The sequence below is a fragment of the Crocodylus porosus genome, unplaced genomic scaffold (genome assembly GCF_001723895.1).
Source record: "Crocodylus porosus isolate Cpor-Errol unplaced genomic scaffold, CroPor_comp1, whole genome shotgun sequence".
Taxonomy (NCBI): domain Eukaryota; kingdom Metazoa; phylum Chordata; order Crocodylia; family Crocodylidae; genus Crocodylus; species Crocodylus porosus.
In genome coordinates, this window is record NW_017728947.1 from 477365 (window position 1) to 483364 (window position 6000).

The following is a 6000-nucleotide window of genomic DNA, read 5'->3' on the forward strand; positions in this document are numbered from 1 at the left end:
AATAATACAACTCCTGTACTGGACTGGCTCGTGGAGCCTTATATCTGGCCCTCTGTGCTACCAGCAGGCCTCCCAGAAGTTAGGGAGCATGGCCTGCTGCAGAATCAAGGGCCTGAGGGCCCTGGTAAATATGCAGTTGGTGGCAGGAGGGTGAATGATGGCTGTTGCCACTGCCACAGCCCTATCTCCCTAGCCATTGACCCCTGCTGCCATGAAACAGGGTACACAGTGGTGGTAGCTCCAGCTGCACCCATGTTCCCTGAGTTGGAGTCAGAGCTGCTGCCATTGCCACTGCCACTTCCACATGCTCTGATTCAGACCCAAGCTGCTTCTGCCACTACCTCATACCCTAGGCTGGATCTGGCACACAAGAAGTCCTGTGGTCCTAATCCACCTAGAGGTATAAGGTGAGTTTGTCACGCCTGCTCTACACTACTGGTACTCAGCTTTTAGAGAGGCGGGCTGGGTGCTTGCAATCCAAATTAAATGCAGGCCACCACACCCCTCCAATAAGGGAGGTGAGGAGGGAGATGGATGCCAATGTCAGAAGAAGGCGAGAGAGAGCGGGGAAAGAATAGAGAAATAGAGCTTGCTTCCAGCAAGTAGCATTTATCACAGAGGAAGGGGGAGGGAAAGAGTAAGCAGCACCAGCCAGAGGGGAGAGGAGATGGAGAGATCAGGGAGGGCTGCGGAGGGGATTAGCAGCACGGTGCAGGGCAAGGAAGGGAACGCGCTGGGCTGAGCTGCTTGCCACTGATCCTCAGTGCTGCAGGCCAGCTCCATTCACTTTGGGAGCCGAATCTGGCTTGCATGTGTCACAGGTTGAGCACTGCTGTTCTACACTATCCAAAATACCCCTTCCATTTGGGGACATTGATGGAAATAAGGATGAAGGTGAATTTGAAGTGCCAGGTTGTACCCTTACCAACTATTAAGAATTTCTGCAACGAGCTGGCTGCACATCAGTTGGCAGCAACAGAGGACAGAAGATGTGGTCCTGGGATGTATCAGGTGCGGTATGTTCAGTGGAGATAGGCAAGTCTTGTATCCCTTGGTACCAAGTACTAGTGATACCTCATCTAGAACAGCATTTCTCAACCTCTGAGTCGCAACCCAAAAGTGGGTGGCAAGAATATTTGAAAGGGTTTCAGACAAGTCCGAGAAAAACACGGGAAAGTGTGGGTTTCCCTTTGCAGGCTGGCAGCCTTCCAGCCTGCAAGGAGTTGCTTAGAACAGTTGCAGCAGTGGGTATACATGCATCTGTTTGCACGCATGCACATGGCCGACACGCACCCAGGCACGATGTTGGACCAGCCCCAGCAGCTGGATGCAGGTAAGAGTATGGAGAATGGGGGTTGGAGGGCCAGGGCTTGGGGACTGTACAAGGTGGAGGTGGGGGTATAGGTGTGGAGGGGATGGGTGTGTGGCGGGGGCACGTGCCTGCTGGTACTGGGGGAAAGTGGCCAGGCACCAAGGCTGCATCAGGGCAGGGGGGAAGGCACCTGCTCCTCCTGTGAGAGAACTGCATGGCTGGGCTGGTGCCCATACTTGCAGGGGTGGGGCAGCTGGGAGATGCTGCTGGGGGGAGGGGGGGCCTGTGACTAAGCTGCCTGGCATAGAATGGGAGCCCCAGCCCAGGGCAGGGGGTGCTATAGGCCTCCCGGCCTCCTTCCTCCAGCCTGTGCCGCGGCCAGACTTGCTCCACTGCCACCCGCATGAGCCGGAGCTTGCTGCAGCCACTACACTCCAACCCAAGTGGGACCGGGGCAGCTGGGGGTCCCCTCTGGCAGGGCTGGGGGGAGCAGGGGGCTGTGGGTTGGGAGTGAGGGGCATCAACATCTTTCATCAATGGAAGGGTTGCTTTAGGGGCTAGACATAGGGGGCAGGGGACAGTGGGTCGAGAGTCCCAGGGCCTGGGGTCTGTGGCTTGCCAGTGAGGGCCATCAGCAGGGTTGGGGAGCTGTGGCTCAGGAGCAAGGGGCACCGGCAGGGCCCGGGGGCTGTGGGTCAGGACTGGCTATCAATGTTTACAAATGGGGCCTGGTACAAAATAAGTTGAGACCCACTGATCTAGACTATGATGTATGACTAGGGTCTGGTTTAAACTGCAGGCCCAGCTCGCTAATACTGTGGCCCAGCATGGCGGGGGCCACCATTTTCGCACCCAGATCATGGTGTCTTTCCCGCACCCCCTGATTAGCTGAGGGGGCAGGTTTAATTGCAGCAGCAAAGTCCTTGCAACCAAGGGGGTTGGGGGCACTTGAGAACTGCCTTGGCAGACCGCCCTGGTAGGGGAAGGGCTGTTTGCTCCTCCGCCCATGTATTCTCCCCCTGCCCCCAACCCCTGGCACACCCGTTTTCCTGCCTGGAGGAGCAAACATCCTCTTCCCTACCTTGTGTCACTGCCAAGGCAGCCCCTGGGAGCCTCCAACCCTCCCCCCCTGGCCCCAGTTTTCCCACCTGGAGAAGCAAACAGCCCCTCCCCTTGTCCCTTTTGTGACCCATTCCCTCCTCTCCTGGGCTGCTAGGCTTTTGCTACTGACTGGGGAAACTCCCCAGCAAGTGCCCATATCATAGCATTTTGTTGCAAATTGCATTTTTTGGTGAAAATCACTTGATTTCATGATTTTCACAAAAAATGTGAAATCATGATTTAAGCCAAGCCTTACATGTGACTTTGGTCACCCATGTTCCAGACAGGCGAGTTCAAGCTGGAACAGGTGCAGAGGCTGCAAAGGGTATTTAGGGCAATGGTGAACCTATCATAAGGCAGGAGAGCTCAGCTTGTTTGACCTAGCAAAATGAAGGCTAGGATTGTTCTTCATAAATGTTTTTGGGAGGTAAACACCCGTGAGGAAGATGAATAGTTTAAGCTAAAGGCCAGTGTTGGCACAACAATAAAAAGGGTCTAAACTGCCCATGAATAAAATTAAAGTGGAAATTTTAAAAAGATGGTGGTTCTGGAACGGCCCCACAAATGAATGGGGCACAAAACCCAGGATCCATGTGGCATTTGGAATGGACCCTGTTCAATTTATTACAAAGGCTCTATGACCTTTACCTGGGAGGGAAAGGCCTCTGTCTCGGGGGTCCCTTCCAGTTCTGCCATCCCTTTCCCAATTGCTGTGTGCCCCATCCAGCTCCCCTGTGGTCCTTACTGAATACCTGGGTTGTTAAGCTACAAGAAGCTGGTGGGATGAACAGTCTTAGCCTGCTTAGTTAAGGTGGAGATTCAAGTAGCTACAAGTGAAGATCCTGCCAGGCTCTTTGTGCTGCTCCAGTAAGTCACCACCTGACTGGCTTTGACTCCAGCCACTCATCTATTTATTTATTAGATGTATATGCTGCTGTCCTCCAAAGAGCATCAGAGTGGCCTGTAATAATAAAAGCAGAGGAATTATGAAGATGTATAAGAATTTTAAAAGAAAAATAATATGCAACAGAACATACTCACCAGACAACGCCTCAAAATATATCCCCGCTGGCTGAAGGCCTACCAAAATAAAAAGATCTTGTATCACCTCTGGAAGATGCCCATGCTCAGTTCTTGGTGGACCTTAAAGGAAGGAGTTCCAGGGCTTAGGAGCAATTATTGAGTATGAACTCCCACATGCTTTTGCCAAATGAACTTGTTTCACACATGGTATTTGCAGGCAGGGGCAGATCTAGGCTGCAGGAGGAGGGAAGGGACATGGGCAGGGAGGAAGGGCCAGAGTCCCAAGGGTACAAGGGGCCAGAAACAGCAAAGGGGAGATATGGGGGGTGTTGGGGACCCAAGGTTGCAGTGGGGCAGGCACCAGGAGGGTAAGTGAGGGGTGGACAGGTGGCAGGGGACAACCTGCTTCGCCCCCACTGCCTCCCTTGCTATTCCCCATCTCCTGCCCCCTCCACTGCTTGCTTCCTTACTGCCTCTCCCATTGGCTGCCCCTTGCCACTGCTTTCTTCATTGCAGTGGTGGTGGGGATGAATTTAAGACAATCCTCCAATAATAAGATTCTAGACATGGAAAATGTGAACACATTTATATATTTTCCAATTACAGAATCTCATTATTGGGGGGTCATTTTAAATTCAGGGTTATCTTGAGTTGATGTAAATATGGTAGGTGCTCCTGGCAATGCCGCCCTTCCCCCACCGGCCCCTTCATCAGAAGGTAGTCTGCTGTGGCCTGTGCCATTTGCTGCTTCTGAATGGTCTTCAAAGGCAGCCACGTGCCAAGTGCATTGCAGTAGACTAGCTTCAAGGTCACAACAGCATGGGTCTGGTGGTGATCAGATTTGGATCCGAAAGAAAAGGTCACAGTCTTCACACCTGATAGAGATGGTGAAGGGTGCTCCTTGCCACCCCATAACCTGAGAATCCAAGTTCAGCAGAAGATTCAGGAGCACCCTAAGGCTGAATGACAAGGGGAGGCAGAACCCCATCAACAATAGGGTTTCAGTCATTTGCCACTTATCCTTCCTGAATAGATGTGCCCAATAATTTCTGGTTTATTCTGCTACTAACAGTGGAGGTGAGAGGACTTGGGAAGCACAGATATGTTATAAGCTATGTGTGCATGGGGACTGATGGCCTTGCCCGGTGTGTGTGTGTGGCAGGGAGCACTGAACATAGTCGCAATATTCCTGTTGCCCCCAGGCTGAGGATGCTTCTGAGCAGATCCTGCTAAATATAATGAATTGTGCCGAATGCCTAGTGTCCCAATAAGCCCCAACTCTTGAAATCTGGGATGGAGCTGACTGTGCTCCCCAGAAGGGGAAGCTGTAGTCTCCTGGCTGATCTGCCTGCCTCTAGCATTAATGAAGTCTGTTCTCCCTTCAGTGCACCTGACTGATTTTGCTGCTGTCAATGGGAGTGGGTCTCAGTCCCAGCATGCTCCTTATCCACCTGAAAAGGAGATAAATCCCCTGAGGATAAGGTTGCAGTGGACTGACTTCTAACCAGGCAAGAGCACGATCTCTCTCTGTCTGCAAAGCCTGTTGAGAGAGAAGCTGTCTCTTGAAAGCTGTTTTCTCTCTCCTGTGCAGTTCAGCGTGTTCCAGGATGCTGCGTTTCCCAAGTTAATTGCCTCGTTCACTGCTTTGTGGCCTCCTGTTGGGCACCTCTCTTAGTCCTCTAAAAAGTAGCTCTCCCTTTTCTCAGTGTGGGTACCCAGATTCCCCTTTGCCCTCTAGACCAGAGACCTGGCTCCCAGCCCCTTGCAGCTAACTGTGATTAACTCATGTCCAGCTTTAACCCAGCTCCTGTAATCCTGCTTTCTCAGGAGCACCCACAGGGTTAAACAGAGACCAGCCAGTCTCATTTAATCCAGACAAAAGGTACTACACAGACAATGTAACATAATTACAGTTTATCTCCACATCTGGTTTACCAGGCAGTCAGTCAGCTTCTGCAGCTTACAATTAAAACACTTCTGATCCTCTTGCTGGCCTGTCACTGTTGGTCACAGCCCCGTGTCAATTCAAGTGTCAATACAGACAGACTAGCACATACCCCTGTGCAACATGCATCAGCATTACCATGCAAGGACACCTGTGGGGCTGTCCTGGAGCATCTGCAGGTAGTATAGGGCTATGTGCCTTGCCAGCAGGCAGCAACAAAAGCAGATACAGCTTGCTTGCCTTGAGCAAATAGAATTGACCAAGACATGAATGTTAAACCTTTACATTTGAACAATGTAGTTTGCATTGGTGATGTTTTACCCCTATCTTTAAGAGGGAGTATTCCCTCTCAGCTTGGGTGAAGTTACTTTGGTCTGGATCCAGGGTATCAAGGATATAGCCCACAGTTTGAATCTAGCCTGCAGAGCCCCAGCGTCTGGCCTCCAGTGCTGCCCCTGGGTCTGGAGTTGACCCACATACCATATGTGGCGCAGGGCCCAGGATGAGCAGCAGCGCACTGTGGTTGGTCCACTACACACACTACATGCGATGTGTGTCACAGGCTAGCCCTGTGCTGGCATCGCATCCAGTGCTGTCCCAGACCAGCTGGAGCAAGTGC